This window comes from Anolis sagrei, chromosome 2 (genome assembly GCF_037176765.1).
Source record: "Anolis sagrei isolate rAnoSag1 chromosome 2, rAnoSag1.mat, whole genome shotgun sequence".
NCBI lineage: Eukaryota > Metazoa > Chordata > Lepidosauria > Squamata > Dactyloidae > Anolis > Anolis sagrei.
In genome coordinates this window covers 207,055,707-207,075,193 of record NC_090022.1, presented here as the reverse complement: position 1 = coordinate 207,075,193, position 19,487 = coordinate 207,055,707, and the positions used below count along the sequence as shown (strand labels likewise).

Below are 19,487 nucleotides of genomic sequence, written 5' to 3'. Positions count from 1 at the left end.
TGACCTTGCTCCTTTCCATCTGTGGTGCAATGGGTTAAACCCTTTAGCCAGCAGGGCTGAAGACTGACAGGTCGGAGATTCAAATCCAGGGAAAGCACAGATGAGCTCCCTCTGTCACCCCATGCAGGGACATGAGAGAAGCCTCCCATAAGGATGGTAAAACATCAAAACATCAGGGCATCCCCTGGGCAACGTCCTTGCAAACAGCCAGTTCTCTCACACAAGAAGCAAGTTGCAGTTTCTCAAGTCACTTCAGGAGACAGGTTCAAATACAGGGAGAGCGCAGATGAGCTCCCTCTGTCAGCTCCGGCACCCCATATGGGGACATGAGAGAAGCCTCCCATAAGGATGGTAAAACATCAAAACATCCAGGTGTCCTCTGGGCAACGTCCTTGCAGGCAGCCAGTTCTCTCACACCAGAAGCTACTTGATACAATAAAAACCAGTTGCTCAAGTCGCTCCTGACAAGAAAGAAAAAATCATGCCATACATAACTCTTTAAATTGATTAGGATTCTTCCCTCCCACAACTAAAAAGTCCCCAAACCCAGTTGTGAAGATGTTTTAACATTGTTATAATTTCAATTCCCTATCTAGTCCTATAATACCATTTTTGAGATTGGCTAACCAAAACAATCCACAAAATTCCAAAGGCAGCTGCACCATAAAAGGTAAAGGATTCCCTTGACATTAAGTCTAGTCGTGTCCGACTCTGGGTGGAGGTGCTCATCTCCATTTCTAAGCCGAAGAGCCGGCATTGTCCATAGACACCTCCAAGGTCATGTGGTCAGCATGACTACATGAAGCATTGTTACCTTCCTGCAGAAGCAGTACCTATTCATCTACTCACATTTACATGGTTTCAAACTGCTAGGCTGGCAGAAGCTGGGGCTAACAGTGGGAGCTCACCCTACTCAGATTCAAAAAGCCAACCTTTTGATCATCAAGTACAGCAGCTCAGCATTTTAACCCGCTGCACCACCAGCTGCACCATAGAGTTATATAATGACATTACAAAAGTGATACATTTTACTTTCAAGTGTATTTCATATTAATTCCTAGCATGGAAGTGTTTGGGGTTTTTTGCACCACCAGTCATTGATTCAACATTTTTATTGAGGTGTGCATTACTCTGAAAACCAGGTTTCAAATCTCTGCTCAGCCATGAGACACAGCAAATGACCGTGGGCAAGCAACACTCTCTCAGCCTCAGAGGAAGGCAATGGCAAACCTCTTATAAACAAATCTTGCCAAGAAATTCCAGTGACTGATTATCCTTAGAGTCACCATGGGTCATATTTAAAGGCACACAACATCAACAATTCCCCACTGAACTCACTAGATCTTGCTCCTGAGTGAACATGCATTAGATCAGATTGCAGAGCTTATAACAAGTAATCCAACAGACCTCACAACCTCTGAGTATGCCTGCCATAGATGGAGGCAAAATGTCAGGAGAGAATGCTTCTAGAACATGGCCATACAGCTCGAAAAACCTACAACAACCCATTCCAATGAATGTATAAGTTTATCATGCGGCATACTTCGGACACACAGATGAAGATGAAAAGAGCAACACATCTTATACATTTTGACACAAGATCTCTCCAGCAGAATAAATATTTTACATTATTTACACTGATGCTTTTATGTATATCTCGCTCTGTATATAAAGAAATAGGTATATTCCCATAGGTGGAAGATTTTCATATTTCAGTGGTAATTTGTTTTTGAGAGTGTGTGTTTGAACAGTCGTATAAACAAGACCTCATATTCATTTCAAGAGGCAGTTGCTGAGCAAGGAAATACACACATAGTCGCCTGCAGACTAAGAACCTCATTATGGAATCTGTGTGGTGTATTTGTTACCAAGGAAACATACGAGAACACTGATACACTATAATTTCTGTCTTACAAAAGACTTTGCTCAGGACTGCCAATTGCTTTTTTTAACCCACAAATACCAATAGTTGAGAACAAAGGTCAGAATTTTGATAAAAACAATGATTGTCTCAAGTTCATTTTCTGCTTCGGGATTTAGGGCAATATCTTTAGGCATCTTCAAAGGTATTTAATGGAAAGAGAAGGCCCGTTTATTCTTCCACTAAAGAGGAAAAACATCAGATACAATTCAACCAAAGTTCCACTGATTTCAACAAAACGCTGCTTCCAAAGGCTTAACTGTGGCTGAAAAGGACCCCATAATTTAGCACTATGTCGGCAAAATTCCTTTGCAGAAGGCTGGCACATTTTCCTTGATATTTCAGCTCTGTAAGGAGGTGTGAAAGGGATGGTGATACAAGAAATATAATGTGCAGCTTTGATAAAGTGTGGATTTGATTTGTTTGGGTGTGAATGGAATTGAATGAAAGATGGATGAATAAGAGTTAATAATTTTGGAGACACCATTCTAAAAGATTAAGGCCTGCAATGACTAAATCATTAACTGCCTGCTTGCTGGGCTGTAATTAAACGTTGCTAATGAGAACTGAAATGTAAACTGGAAAGAGCTGTGACAGTGATAAATGTTTACATCTATTTACAGCTTCTGACAACCTAGCAGTTCGAAAACATACAAATGTGAGTAGATCAGGAGCACTTAAGAAGAATTCAGGAGAAGAATTCAGGAGCACTTAAACCAGCGTTTCTCAACCTGGGGGTCGGGACCCGGGGGGGGGGTCGAGAGGGGGTGTTTGAGGGGTCACAAAAAAAATCAGAAAACACATTATTTTCTGTTGGTCATGGGGATTCTGTGTGGGAAGTTTAGGCCAATTCTATCATTGGTGGGGTTCCGAATACTCTCTGATTGCATGTGAACTATAAATCGCAGCAACTACAACTTCCATATGTCAAGGTCTATTTTCCCCAAACTCCACCAGTGTTCACATTTGGGCATATTGAGTATGTGTTACAAGTTTGGTCCAGATCTATCATTGTTTGAGTCCACAGTGCTCTCTGGATACAGGTGAACTACAATTCCAAAACTCAAAGTCAATGCCCACCAGACCCTTCCAGTATTTTCTGTTGGTCATGTGTGCCAAGTTTGGTTCAACTCCATCGATGGTGGAGTTCAGAATGCTCTTTGATTGTAGGTGAACTATAAATCCCAGCAACTGCAACTCCAAAATGACAAAATCAATCCCCCCTCTACCCCATCTGGGCATATCAGGTATTTGTGCCAAATTTGGTCCAGTGAATGAAAATACACCCTGCATATCAGATATTTACATTATGATTCATAGCAAAAACAAAATCACAGTTGTGAAGTAGCAATGAAAATAATTTTATGGTTGGGGGGCACCACAACATAAGGAACTATATTAAGGGGTCTTGGCACTAGGAAGGTTGGGAAACATTGACTTAAAACAAATGTATACTCTTTTGTAGCATTTTTTAAAATTAATAACGTCATGGTCTAACTCGGGATTTTGGATTTATGATACACGGATTTGTCTGGAAGCAAGCTACAATTCACTACAACTTCCTACTGAGAAAAATCCAAATTACGCAACATGCATGCAACAACTCAGAAAGACTGAATCCTGCCTTAGACTTACTATGTAACTAATGCACATGACCACACCCACACACAAACCAAGGCATCACACATTACTATAACTTTTCCACATTCTACTCAATTAAAATTCAGTGCCGCCTTCCTTTGAAGAATCCAATTAAAGTAACATCAAGAAGAATTTTAAAGCAAATCTTAAGAAAATACATTTGATCAGAACCAGATATGAAATAATAACAAAGTCAAATCATTCTCCCAGTCCCATTTAAAACCATTGCCGGATACATCATATTGAGAAGGTGACAAACTGTATTTGGAAATACATTTAGCAAATGTTCTGAACTGGTACAAAGAATGTGTCTCAGCCTCAATCCTTGGAACATTTTAGGTGGGAATTAATGTGTAATATACCATGTTGATTTATTTATTTACATTTACATTAAATTTGTACTTCCCACTAGGAATGAAGTAGAGTATCCATGGGAGAGGTAGATTAATTTATCTGTGCTCAACAAAATAAGTCCCCACTGGGCATTTTCTAAGTCTTCCAGTGTAACTTTACGACATCCTTTATTTCAATAGAGTTTGCTATTATCCATCATTTTGTATATCTATATGACGTCCAGGAATATAATCTTCCCAATAATACAGGAGTCATATAATCTCATTTTTTAGCTGTGCTTGAATTGAGTCTTTTTAAACAGAGAAAGAATCCAGAAACTGAGATATACCGTTCGGGCCATGGTAGAACAGCAAGTTAAACCGCCAAGTACAGAAAATCTTGCCGAGCGGAAGGTTGGCAGTTCAAAGCCATGGGTTGGGGTGAGCTCCTGCTGTTGCCCTAGCTCCTGCCAAACTATTGATTTATCTATTTACAGTATTTATATTCCGCCCTTCTCTCACCCCACAGGAGACTCAGGGCGGATTACAATGGACACATACATGGCAAACGTTCAATGCCATTTAAATACACAACATATATAGACAGACACAGAGGCAATTTAACATTCCAGCTTTTCTGACTTCATGAGGGTATGCTCGGTTCTGGCCACAGGGGGAGCTGCGACTTCACTGTCCATTTGTGACACCAGGTCCTTTGATGGAGTACTTCCTCATTCTTTTGCACACCGCTGGAAGGTTTTATGGCATTGTAAATTAGTTAAATTAGCCTCCCCGCATAAAACAGTACCTAAATTTCCTACTTGACAGATCCAACTGCCTTTTGGACTGCATAGGTCAACAGCAAGCTAGACTATTAATGGTCAGGAGCTTACTCCAATCTGGGCTGGCTTCGAATTCATGACCTCTCAATCAGTGGTGATTTAATGCAGCTGGCTACTAACTAGCTGTGCCACAGCTCGGTCCTTCAAACCTAGCAGTTTGAAAACAATAATGTGAGTAGATCAATAGGTACCGCTTTACAGGGAGGTAAAAGGCGCCCATGCAAACATGCCGACAATTCGATCAGGAAGGCATCCACAGACAACAGGCTCCTCGGCATGGAAAATGGAACAAGAGCACCTCCCCATGGCCGGAAATTGAGCACAGCCTCCAGATGCTGGAGATGAAAAGGGAGAAGCCTTTACCTCTGTCTTTGTTGTTAATTATATAATGGCACTGAACATTTGCCATATATGTATTCTGTAATCCACTCTTGAGTCCCCTTGGGGAGGATATTAAATAAAGTATATTATATAAGAGAAAAATGCCAGACTTTGATGCCAGCAGCGTTCTCTTTGCCTGATGAAGAATTCAGTGTAAGTCTAAATTCAGCACATTTTGAGATTGATTAATTGATCTAATAAAATATGTATCTTTTCTATCCTGTAGCTGTTAATCTTGTAGGAAATGGACCTCACTATTATAGATACGTTGTAACATGACCAAGTTTGAAATTAGTGATATTAGAAGACTTCTATCTTTCAAATATATCTTTACTTCAAGATATTATTAGTACCAGGAGAACTGCTCAGACTTCTCTGATAATATGGTATGATGAACTCAGCTACAAGAAATAGTGGATATCTTCAGGTGTATGCAGAATGATTGGGGCCGCAGTAGCACAGCGGGTTAAACCGCTAAGCTGCAGAACTTGCTGACTGGAAGGTCGGCAGTTGAAGTCTAAGAGATGAGGTGAGCTCCCGTTGTTAGCCCCAAGTTCTGCCAACCTAGCAGTTAGTTTGAAAACATGCAGATGTGTGTAGATCAATAGTTACCGCTTCAGCGGGAAAGTCATGGTGCTCCATGCAGTCATGCCAGCCATATGACCTTGGAGGTGTCTATGGACAACTCTTTGGCTTAGAAATGGCGTCTGACCTCCCAGAGTCAGACTCAACTAGACTTGATGTAAGGGAGAAACCTTTACCTTTTTATATTATTATACCACAATACATATAATATACCACCAGTATATCACACTGTTAATACTATACTATATTATACTATATCAAGGAGAAACCTTTACTTTTACCTATGCAGAATGAAAGAAGGGAAAGAGAAATATGTTTTTCTGATATGTATTTCAATGTACAGGCAGTATCTGAGTTACAAACATCTGACTGAACTACAAATTAACTCAAAGTTAAGAATGGGGGTGAGACAACAGGAAGTGAAAGAAATCTCTCCCCAAGAAAGGAAATTCACTCCTGGAAGAGTTATTATGGGGACAAGGTATCTCCCCTGAAGCTTTAGCACCAGTCCTTGTTTCCACAACAAGGCAAATCTTTCAAAATCCATTTATCACAGGGACAGAAAGTGAAGTGAAATCTGAACAGAGGTACAGACTGCAAAAAACAACCTTCACTGTGCTATCCAAAGCATATATATGGCTAAAGTCATACTTAAGAAATGTACCTGCTCTGACTTACCTACAAATTCAGCTTAAGAACAAACATTCTGAACCTATCCCGTTCATAATATTCATAATATTCTTATATTCTTAAGATGTAAACCACCCCATCAACCCATTTTATGCCCACAACTGTGTTTGGCTAAGAGACAATAAGCCCCCAAGACTTTCATGTGAACCTCAGAGGATGGGTTGCTGTGAGTTTTCCAGGCTGTATGGTCATGTTCCAGAATCATTCCCTCCTGAGGTTTCACCCACATCTACGGTAGGTACCCTCAGAGGTTGTGAGGTCTCACAACCTCTGAGGATGCCTACCATAGATATGGGTGAAATGTCAGGAGAGAATGCTTCTGGTCAAGGTAAAGGTTTCCCCTGACATTAAGTCCAGTTGTGTCCCACTCCGAGGATTGGTGCTCATCTCCATTTCTAAGCCAAAGAGCCGGCATTGTCCATAGACACCTCCAAGGTCATGTGGCCAGCATGACTGCATGGAGTGCCGTTACCTTCCTGCCAGAGTAGTACCTATTGATCTACTCACATTTGCATGTTTTCGAACTGCTAGGTTGGCAGAAGCTGGGCTGACAGCAGAAGCTCACACTGCTCTCCAGATTCAGTCAACAAGCTCAACAACCTTTCAGTCAACAAGCTCAGCAGTTCAGTGGTTTAACCCACTGTACCACTGGAGGCTCCTTCTCGAGTTTTAATCCAACATTTTAGCCACTGTGTTTACAAGACAGAAAAACATAACCAAGCTTAGCATTTTCCCTCCTATGATTCCTATTGCATGCCTACTTTTCAAAATCTTGGCTCTCTGCCACAAGTACGACGTAAGCATCTGGGCTAACCAATCAATCCAGAAAGCTATCTTATTTTATATTATACTTCAAAAGGGTCTACGAGTTTAATACAACACTGTAAAATATGTACAACACAGCATGCTTAAAGCCCATAAACAAGCACATTAAATGGGATCCTGGGTTTTCATCTAAGAGGATCAACACAACTAGTGCCAAGTTGTAATTAAGAGGCATCTTTTTTCAGGGTTTTTTTTTAATGACACATATTAAAACATTCATAACTATGCTGAATATTTAAAATGAGAATAAATGTGCGTGGAAAGATGGCATCTCATCTTCTCATTCTTCCTCCTTTTCTATTTACTGGAATAACTTCAATGTAATGATAAAAGCTGGTAAGAACAACAAAGTTTTATGGCAACTTCCATAGGTATTTATTGTGGTCCATAAACTTCCATGGACAATAGCTCACTTTGTCAGAAGCTTTAGTCCTCAAAAATGTAGGTAAAGGTAAAGGTTTTCCCCTGACATTATGTCCAGTCGCGTCCAACTCTGGGGGCTGGTGCTCATTTCCAATTCTAAGCTGATGAACCAGCATTATCCTTAGTCCCCTCCAAGGACATGTGGCCGGCATGACTTCATGGGGCGCCATTACCTTCCCACAGAAGCGGTACCTATTGATCTACTCACATTTGTATGTTTTCGAACTGCTAGGTTGGCAGAAGCTGGGGCAAACAGTGGGAGCTCACACCACTCCCCGGTGGCGCAGTAGGTTAAATAACCGAGCTACTAAATCTTGCTCAAAAATGTATGCCACCATAAACCTGTGAGTTTCAAATGTGCTAAAACAGTGTTTCTCAACCTAAGGGGCAGGACCCTTGGGGGGTCACGAGGCGGTGCCAGAGGGGTCACCAAAAATCATCAGAAAATACAGTATTTTCTGTTCATTATGGGGATTCTGCGTGAGAATTTTGGTCCAATTCTCTCATTGGTGGTGTTTACAATGCACTTTGATTTTAGGTGAACTATACATCCCAGCAACTACAATTGCCAAATGCCAAGTATTGAGTATCTGTGCCAAGTTCAGTCCAGATCCATCACTGTTTGAGTTCACAGTGCTCTCTGGATGTAGGTGAACTACAACTCCCAAATTCAAAGTCAACGCCCACCAAACCCTTCTGGTATTTTCTGTTGGTTATGGTACTTCTGTGTGCCAAGTTTGGTTCAATTGCATTGATGGTGGAGGTCACAATGTTCTTTGATTGTAGGTGAACTATAAATCCCAACAACTATGACTCCCATTTGGGCGTATCGGGTATGTGTGCCAATTTTGGTCCAGTGAATGAAAATACATCCTGCATATCAGATATTTACATTACGAATAATAGCAACAGCAAAATCACAGTTGTGAATTAGCAATGAAAATAATTTTATGGTTGAGGGTCACCACAACATGAGGAACTGTATTAAGGGGTCACGGCATTAGGAAGGTTGAGAAACACTGTGCTAAAAGAACCAATTTTCCACTTTTTTCCTACAAAAAAACTAATGTGGGGTCCTCAACATATCTATATATATATACACATGGAAAAGACAGCCCCTTTATTTTTGATACATACAATCCAATCCTTTGGACAGGGAGCCCTGCACACATGTCTTAGCCTATGATTGATTGATTATCATGTAAACATTTCCATTGTGTTGTCAAAGGCTTTCATGGCCAGAATCACTAATTCAACCAGAGAAGGCAGCCATATCAGAGCACTTGATGAACCAACCTGGACACAGTATATTATTTGAGAACACAGAAATGCTGGACCACTCTCACAACCACCATGTCAGACTACACAGAGAAGCCACTGAAATGTGCACAATTTCAACAGAAAGGAGGAAACTGTGAAAATTAACAAAATTTGGCCAATGGTATTTAAAAAGACTCTAGAATCAGGACAGTAAATAAAGAGCAACACTCAAAAAGCAGGGGAATTTCAGACATGAAAAAATCAGAGACAGATAACACCTCCCAACAAAGGATTCCCCCAGACAGGAAGCATCCAGGCTTTGAAGCTACAAGGCCATTCAATGCTAATCAAGATGGCTAATTACAACATTCACACTTGCCTCAAGCAGACAAGAGTTCCTTTTCCCACCTTGGACATTCCACAGATATATAATCCCCACTTGCCTAGTTTCCAACAGAGCTCACAACCTCTGAGGATGCCCGCCATAGATATGGGTGAAACTTCAGAAGAAAATGCTTCTGGAACATGGCTATACAGCCCGGAAAACTCACAGCAACCCAAAATCTCCACTGTTTCACGAAAGATAAGTGAATGGTGAGTGCTGCTGGAAGTGTGGAAAAAAGAAAAATGACTTAGTTGTTAGTGAATGTGATTGGAATAAGCAGACTCCAAAAAATACGAAATTATGGGGATGACTGCAGGAAAAGACATGAGAACCTGAGTGGACTATCACACACATTCAGCAATTGTTACTTTTTAGACTACAATATTATGAAAGTTTTGATAGTGGTAGAGTAAAAAGAGAATGGGAAAATGGAGACAGTATCCGGAGATAAATGTGCTGCTTTTGAAGTCAAGCCTCTTTTAACTGATACTTCAGCAAGCTTGAGTTCTCTTGGATCTCACATTTTTTCCAAACTAGAAGATGCATTGGTATTTAGCATTGAAAGGCAACGGCAAATATTGTTTCCTCCTATAGCTGGAAGATGGATTTGAATGTTGAAAGGTGGCTCTGGAGACTAGGGCCCCTTCTATATCACAGGATCTGATCCCAGATCTGATCAGGGCCAGCTAACACCTCCCAACAAAGGATTCCCACAGGCAGGAAGCAGCCAGGCTTTGAAGCTGCAAAGCCATTCAGTGCTAATCAATGTGGCCAATTGCAACATTCACACTTGCCTCAAGCAGAGAAGAGTTCTTTCTCCCACCCTGGATATTCCACAGATATATAAACCTCGCTTGTCTAGCTTCCAGCAGACCTCACAACCTACAAGGATGTCTGCCATAGATGTGGGTAAAACATCAGAAGAGAATGCTTCTGGAACATGGCCATACAGCCTAGCAAGCTCACAGCAACCCAGTGATTCCGGCCACGAAAGCCTTCAACAACACATTATTATTATTACTGTTATATTTATTTATATACCACTTTCTCTCTCTTAGAAGAGACATAGGTTCCTTCTACACTGCCATATAAAATCGAGATTGGAGTATATGGCAGTGTATACTAATCTAATCCAGTTCAAAGCAGATACAGTGGATTATTTGTTTTGAAAATCTGCATTATATGGCAGTGTAGAAATGGATAATTATATATTTGCCAGAATATATAGGTCTGCAGAGAATGGTGCACGGATATGCTCCCAGATGTAAGCCCTTGTGTGCAGGTCCCTCCTTTTTCTCTTCCTTCTCATTCTTCCATTGTTACAAAATGTAAACAAAGGGAATTAACTAGGTGAAAGGATCCCATGCTCTCGCAGGAGGAAAAACTTCCAAACTGTTACAAAATGGTGTTGTCAAAGGCTTTTTCATGGCTGGAATCATTGCGTTGCTGTGAGTTTTCCTGGTTGTATGGTCATGTTCCAGAAGCATTCTCTCCTGACGTTTTGCCCACATCTTTGGCAGGCATCCTCAGAGGTTGTGAGGTCTGTTGGAAACTAGACAAGTGGGGTTTATATATCTGTGGAATGTCCAGGGTGGGAGAAAGAACTCTCGTCTGTTAGAGGCAAGTATGAATGTTGCAATTGATGACCTAGATTACCACGGAATGGCCATGCAGCTTCAAAGACTGGCTGCTTCCTTTCAATAGAAAGGAGAAAACCATGAAAATGAACAAAATCTGGGTACTACTATTTTTAAAAAACTCTAAAATTAGGTCAGTAAATAAAGAGCAACACTCAAAAAAAGAGGAATTCCAGACAGGAAACAATCAGGGCCAGTTAATACCTCCCAACAAAGAATTCCCAGGCAGGAAGTAGCTGCAAGGACATTCAATGCTAATCAAGGTGGCTAATTTAAACATTCAAGTTTGCCTCCCACAGACAAGAGTTCTTTCTCCCACCTTGGACATTCCACAGATATATAAACCCCACTTGCCTCGTTTCCAAAGACCTCACAACCTCTGAGGATGGCTGCCTTTCATAGATGTGGGTGAAACGTCAGGAGAGAATGCTTCTGGAATACAGCCATACAGCCCGGAAAACTCATAGCAACCCAGTGATTCCAGCCATGAAAGCCTTCAACAACACAATTTTGTAAGTCTGTGGTGGAGGCTCCTTCTTTGGAGGCTTTTAAACAGAGACTGGATGGCCATCTGTCGGAGGTGCTTTGAATGCAATTTTCCTGCTTCTTGGCAGGGGGTTGGACTGGATGGCCCACAAGGTCTCTTCCAACTCTATGATTCTATGAAATGCCAGCAGCCATACTGGAAGTAATATTTATTTATTTACGACATTTATATGCCGCCCTTCTCACCCCGAAGGGGACTCAGAGCGGCTTACAAGGTATATATACATGCAATACACTATACTATTAGCATAGTACAATATCAGCATTAAACACTGCTATATTGTACTATACCAATTATACTGTAATATTATTAGTAATATTACATGTAATATAAGTATATAATTACAATATCATATTAGTATTAGTATTATATTGCATTACATTATAATATCATAAATATTAAATGTACATACAATATATTATCTTATATTATTGGAATAGCACAGGAGACAAGGTGGAACCATACCATATTATTATCATATAATTATCAATATATTATTATTATTCATTACATTATAATATCATAAATATTAAATGTATATACAATATATTATATTATATTATATTATATTATATTATATTATTAGAATAGCAAGGAGACAAGATGGAACTGTCCCCTGCCCCCCCCCCCCCCGGCCTTCACTCTGGCCCAGCGAGGCAATTGATGCTGAGGGGAGGGGTCTCCAGCTGATAGCATATGCAGGAGACAAGCTAATAATAATAGTTTAAAAAGTAATAGTAAATAGTGAAGGTAAAAGTTCTCTCTGTGTGTCTCCTCAGAGTCTTTCAACTGCAAATACAGATGTGTGACCTCCTAACACGTGCTTATACTCTCTTTAGAATAGTACTGATCCTGTCCAGTCCCTAGCAGATGGACAGGGTGACCCTATAGCTGGGAATCAGACCCAGGGCAGAGAGGCGCTTCATATTAAAGGTCAAGGTTTTCCTTTGACATTAAGTCCAGTCGTGTCTGACTCTGGGGGTTGGTGCTCATCTCCATTTCTAAGCTGAAGTGCCAGCATTGTCCATAGACACCTCCAAGGTCACGTGGCCAGCATGACTGCCGAAGCGGTACCTACTGATCTACTCACATTTGCATGTTCTCGAACTGCTAGGTTGGCAGAAACTGGGGCTAACAGCAGGACCTGACGCTGCTTCCCCATATTTGAACCTGTGACCTTTCGGTCAGCAAGTTCAGCAGCTCAGCGGTTTAATCAGGGACCCTCATGTATATGATAATCATGTATATTTGCACACTGATTCAGGTCCTGAAACCAAATCCCAATAGATTTCAAGGCCCCACTGTAATATCATCTTTTCCCAGCAATATGTCCCTAAACGCACTTTACTAGTGATCGAAGTTTGTCTGCACACTTTATCCCTCTCCAAAATTTCTATCCTAGTTATGTCACCTTGTCATGCCCAGCATTATTTTTTTTAAAAAAAAAATTATTACATTTGGCCCAGCCATAGGTTTTTAAATGCATCGTGTTATTGTTAATGTTTATTGCTTATTTTCTGCTTATGAGTTTATTTATTGTTTTGTATTACTGTTGCTATTGTTTATTGTTGTATTGTGGGCTCGGCCTCATGTAAGCCGCACCGAGTCGCTTGGGGAGATGGTAGCGGGGTACAAATAAAGTTTTTTATTATTATTATCATTATTATTTTCATTTGTACTTTCGGTGAGTCTCCTTCATATTAAATCCAAACAGAAATCAAATCCCATTAAGTACAATTGTACAATGATGCTGGTGCCACCTATCTGGAGCCAGAGCAACAATGCCCCACATTGGCACCTACAAATGGCAAACAACTCTCCAAGAAACACCCCCAGACCTCTCCAAAGGCATCCAATGCACTGCCCTCCAGATAGAGTTGTTTTCCAACCCTAGATGCCCTTGCTATGACTTCCCTCCTTGCCCTATAGATCCCTGGATTGTTGCCCATCACTTTATCCTTTTCCAACTCACACCTTTCTTTCCTCCATCACAACAAAGATGCCTCTGGGTTGTTGTAGGGTTTTTCAGGCTATATGGCCATGTTCTAGAGGCATTCCCTCCTGACATTTTGCGTGCATCTATGGCAAGCATCCTCAGAGGTAATGAGGATGCTTGCCATAGATGCAGGCGAAACATCAGGAGAGGATGCCTCTAGAACATGACCATATAGCCCAAAAAAACCCTACAACAACCCAGTGATTCTGGCCATGAAAGCTTTCGACAATACAAAGATGCCTCTCCTTCCCTTTGCCTCCATCCAGCGCTTGCTGCCTTTTTTCATGCTCTAATAAACTTAACGCAGAAGGGATCCACTCAGATCCATCAAAGCCTCAAAGGAGTCACCCTTCCCCAATGTTTAAGTGTGGGTTTGGGGTCTCTGGCATCTTCCTTGCAACCCCATTGCCTTTGGAGAGAGGCATAGACGCAAAGGAGTCCGCCTTCCCCAATGTTTAAGTGTGGGTTTGAGATCTCTGGCATCTTCTTTGCAACCCATTGCCTTTGGAGAGAGGCACAGAGGCGCTCTGTAGCCTCCTGCCATTCAATAATAGACCCATCAACCTGCTTGATCCTCTGCTCTCTTCTCTCCCCATCCTCTTCCAATATAAAAGAGGGGTTGCTCATCACACTAGAGAGAAAAAAAAATCCACTTAAAATCCGGTTTCTTCCTCCTGCAAAATTCTGGGGTTTGTAGTTTAGGGAGGAACCTTTAACAGCCTCCCTAAACTACAAACCCCAGAATTTTGCAGGAGTCAGAAACCGGATTTTGAGTAGATTTCTTTTTCTCTAGTGTGATGAGGCTTTGACACTCAAATATCCAAGATCTTATGAGGCCAAGGGGGAAATAAGAGAGCGCATTACTTCCTCCCCTCCTCCCTTGCCTTCCGAAGCGACATGCCCTCCCATTGCCCCCCAAATCTGACCCACAAAAGCCCCCCAAACGTGTCCACTGCCCACCTACCTGCACGTGTCCTTCCATAGGAATGCCAGGCGCCCTGTGTGTGTGTGTGTCTGAATGTGTGTGTTATGGGATGGGAGGAGGAGGAGGAGGAGGAGGAGGAGCCCGTGCTCTCTGCGTAATATTAGATGGCGAGGGGATGATGGTGATGAGCCTGGGATTGTTTAGGCTACTCCAGGAGGAGTGTGCTGTTGTTGTGTCTAGGAGGAAAGGGAAAGTGTCAGGCACCCCCTGGCCCTGGAGGCTCCCTCTTTCTGTGTGTGTTGCTCCTCCTTGAATAACAATGTCTCTGTGTGTGTGTGTCTGGGCTGGAAAGCTCCCCCCTCCTGCTCCTTCCCTGGTTGAGATTATATTAAAGGCTCTGTGATAGAGAGACAGAGAGAGGCAAGCACAGGGAAAGAGAAAGAGAGCAGAGCATCAGCCACCGGAAACCCAAACCCTGGCCATCCATCCAGCACAGGAAGCCACACACACATCTGATTGAGTGTGAGTGTGCCTCCACCTCCCCTGCCCATGTATGGCCACCCCATGAACTGCATGCAGGATTTTCTCCAGGCAAGGCAGGCTCAGAGGAGGCTCTAAAATGTAATCTACACCACTTGGGATTCTGTAGCAGTCTCCTATCCAAGGGCTCACCAGGGCTGACTCTGCTTAGCATCCAACATCAGGCAGGATCTTGCCCCCTTCAGCATAGACTGGATCTACACTGCACTATATCCCAAGATCTGATCCCAGATTATTTCCTTCTCCCAGATTGTTTGGCAGGTAAAAGGTAAAGGGTGAAAGTTTTCCCCTGACATTAAGTCTAGTCATGTTCGACATTTCTTAAAGGAAAGAAAGGCGAGGCCATTTTTATTTCTTTAGGGAAGGAGTTCCAGAGACAGGGAGCAATCACGGAGAAGGCCTCCTCTCTCGTTCCCACCAACCGAGCTTGTAACAGTGGTGGGACTGAGAGGAGAGCCTCCTCTGTCGATCACAGTGCATGGGATGGTCTGTATAGGGAGATGTGGTTAGACAAATAGCCGGAACCCGAACCATTTAGGGCAGTGATTCTCAACCTTCCTAATGCCACGGACCCTTAATACAGTTCCTCATGTTGTGGTGACCCCATCCCAACCATAACATTATTTTTGTTGCTACTTCATAACTGTCATTTTGCTACTGTTATGAATTGTAAATATCTGATACGGAGGATGCATTTTCATTCACTGGACCAAATTTGGCACAAATATCCGATACACCCAAATTTGAATACTGGTGGGGTTTGGGGGGAGGGATTGATTGTGTCATTTGGGAGTTGTAGTTGCTGGGATTTAGAGTTAACCTACAATCAAAAAACATTCTGAATTCCACCAACAATGGAATTGAACCAGCCTTGGTACACAGAACTTCCATGACCGACAGAAAATATTGGAAGGGTTTGGTGGGTATTGACTTTGAGTTTTGGAGTTGTAGTTCACCTACATCTAGAGAGCACTGTGGACTCAAACAATGAAGGATCTGGACCAAACTTGGCATGAATAGTCAATATGCCCAAATGTGAACACTGGGGGGAAAATAGACCTTGATATTTGGGAACTGTAGTTGCTGGGATTTATAGTTCACCTACAATCAAAGAGCATTCTGAACCCCACCAACAATAGAATTGGACCAAACTTCCCAAACAGAACCCCCATGACCAACAGAAAATACTATGTTTTCTGATGGTCTCTGGAGACCCCTCTGACACCCCTTCGCGACCTCCCCTCCAGGGTCCCAACTCCAGTTTGAGAAAGGCTCAGGGCTTTATAAGTAATGACCAGCACTTTGTATTTAGTTCAGAAACGGGCCAGCAACCAGTGGAGCTTTGAACTGGAATATATGGCATTGTGAACTCAGATAACCCAGTTCAAAGCAGATATTGTGGGATTTTCTGCCTTGGGTTATATGGCTGAGTGGGAGGGTCCCCAGACACACCCTAATTTCAGTACCACCAACAAAAATAGAATCGATCAATCTTTTTTTTACGATCCAAAGACCCAGTTTGCTCAGTAGTAAAAAGTGCACAACAGATTCATAAACTGATAAGACCACTTAAAAGCAGAACGAGTGTGAAAGAGTGAAATTTACAGTTGGCATAACGAGATTAATGGGGGGAAATTAATATTGTATGTCTGCTGTATTATAAACCTATTGATTGGTTTTACAAAAAATAAAAATTAAAAAAGAAAGAAAAAGAAAATAAAGAACAAATGCAATGCTTGATGCATATGAACAAGGGTAAAAACGCTGCAAGTATATACAAGGCAAGTTTCAACCTGAGTCTAATACAGGAAGTTGTCCAATCCTGGCTACCTCAGAGAGAAACTTGGCAACAGCCAAGGTCATGTGGGGGAAACTGTCACCTCGTAAAAACTTTACAAAGAATTGGCTGATCTACCAGGTAGGTTGCTCAGCAGTAGGTTAATAATAATAACAAAAATACATAATATACACCTGAGATTGTAAGGTGCATTCCATTTTTAGAGATGTTTATACTACACCATTTTCTTAAAGTCAGACTGAGCTTTGGTGAAGAAGTTTCAGAGGAGAGGCTCCTCATTCCTTCCACACACAAAAACCTGAATCCTTACCCTCAGTTGACCTCTCATTTTAAACCAGGGACACCCTATAAATACTTTTCTTTGAATTGTGCAGAGGTCTAAAGTATTGAAAGGCTAAACACCTGCCCCAAAATATTAGTAGTGTCCTGGGTGAATATTTCATTGGATTCATTCTAATATGTGTGATGTATGTATGTATGTGTAAAAGGTAAAGATTTTCCCTGACATTAAGTCTAGTCATGTCCAACCCTGGGGGTTGGTGCTCACCTCCATTTCTAAACCAAAGAGCCGGGTTAGAACCCTAACCCTAACCACAGACACCTCCAAGGTCATGTGGCCAGCATGACTGCATGGCACGCCATTACCTTCCTGCCAGAGCAGTGCCTATTGATTTACTCACATTTGCATGTCTTTGAACTGCTAGGTTGGCAGAAGCTGGGGCTAAGAGCAGGAGCTCACGCGGCTCCCTGGATTTGAAGCTGTGACCTTTTGGTCAGCAAGTTCAGCAGCTCAGCACTTTAACCCACTGCACCACTGGGGGGCTATGTGTGTGTATATGTGTGTGTGTGTGTGTGTGTGTATATATATATATATATGCTTAAATTGTATGCCTACATCCCATTGATTCAATAATCTCAACCATTGAATCATTGGGCTTTACTCACAGTTTGACAATATATCAAATGGGATTAACTAGTAAGATGCACACCATCAATGTATTATGGATGTGGATTCAAAGGCAGATGCCTCAGGATGCAACTACACTGTAGAATTAATGCAGTTTGATAACACTTTAACCATCATGGCTCAGTGCTAGGGAATCCTGGGAGTTGTAATTTGGCGAGGGACCAGCATTCTTTGGCTGGAAAAGCTAAAAACCTTGCAAAACTACAAGAAGCTCAGACCCTGTCTACATTCCCATAAAATCCAGATTATCAAATCCGATGATCCACATTATTTGATTTGAACTGGATTATATTAGTCTACACTGCCATATAATCCAGTTCAAAGCAGATAATCTGGATTTTACATGGCAGTGTAGATGGGGCCTTAGATTTCATAGCACTGAGCAATGACTGTGAAAGTAGTGTCAAACTACATTAATTCTACAGTTTCAATGCACCCCCAGAGCATTACAAATCTGCTTTATTCTGGATAGTTTAAAGCAGGGTGGGCCAAAAGTCACAAAGGGGTATAATATTTAATAACCCTTTTATTTATTTTAATTTACAACAAAATACCATCATATACAGTATGTGTGTGTGTATACTGTATATACTGTATATATGAAATTCAAAAAGTTATTAAACCATTAGATGCCTTTGTGATTTTTGGCCCAGCTTGTACTTTATGCTTCGTTGAAAAAGTCTAAATTTGGATCCCTTCCTCTGTGCACAAAGGAGTCGCCCAGCCAAGCAGCCAAGGAATGAGATCTCCCTTATTAAAGGGGGTGGGGAGAGAATTGGGAGGCTCTTATTGTTATTATTACTCTTTGGGAAGTAGAAAAGAGGGAGGGAGAGATCTGATTTATTTTTGGTTGTGGAGGAGAAGGAAATACTGATTCTGAAGCAGTACTGCTGCTTGCTGGTACCACTGGAGGTTGCAGAGGGATCACTGGACGCATCTACATTGTAGAATTAAAGCAGTTTGGCCCCACTTGAACTGTCAAGGCTCAGTGGAATTGGATCCTGGGATTTATAGTTTTGTGAGGCCCCGGGGGGGGGGGGGGGGGGGGGCTTCCACACAGCCCTGTATTCCAGAATGTAAAGGCAGAAAATCCCACAATATTTGCTTTGAACTGGGTTATCTGAGTCCACACCCAGATAATAATAATAATAATAATAATTATTATTATTATTATTAATATTCGCCAAAACATCACACAGTCCTAGACACTTGGGAAATGTCCGACGTGTGATCCAATACAACAGCCAGCAGAGTGTCTGCTGTGGACTCATTTTGTTGTGTTTCAAATAATAATAATAATAATAATAATAATAATAATAATACACTTTATTTATATTCCACTTTATCTCCCCAGAGGGACTCAGAGCAGATTACAGTTTTACACGTATAAGGCAAACATTCAATGCCTTTTACCCAGTAATAATAATAATAATAATAATACTTTTTATTTATATCCTGGCACCATCTCCCAGTGGGACTTGGGATGGCTCACAAAACACTCAAGGTGAGACATGCAAAATACAGCAAGTGCAAAGGAAAACATATGACTAGACGGTAAACAACACAAAATCATAAATTTACAGTATGCCCAGTAAAAACAATAAAATACAGCAATTGCTGTAGATAAAACAGCAGTATTCTGTCTCAGAAGTATAAAGTAAATAACGATACACATACACAGACAAAGGTGAAGGCACCCTTCCATTTCCAGCATCTGGAGGTGGTGCTCAACTCTTGCCATGGGGAGGTACTTTTGTTCCATTTTCACATGTCGAGGAGCCTGTTGTTGATA

At 41.5% G+C, this 19,487-nt stretch overlaps 1 protein-coding gene across 2 annotated transcripts in view; it reads right to left on the bottom strand.

The window, feature by feature from the left end:
- KIAA1958 (KIAA1958 ortholog) overlaps positions 1-14,881 on the bottom strand; it is a 65,656-nt gene extending 50,775 nt beyond the window's left edge. For both annotated transcript variants that reach the window (XM_060762491.2, XM_060762490.2), the window contains exon 1: positions 14,430-14,881. The gene's annotated coding sequence lies outside the window, so the exon portion shown is untranslated. The remainder of the gene's footprint in view (positions 1-14,429) is intronic.
- Positions 14,882-19,487: the final 4,606 nt, after the last annotated feature.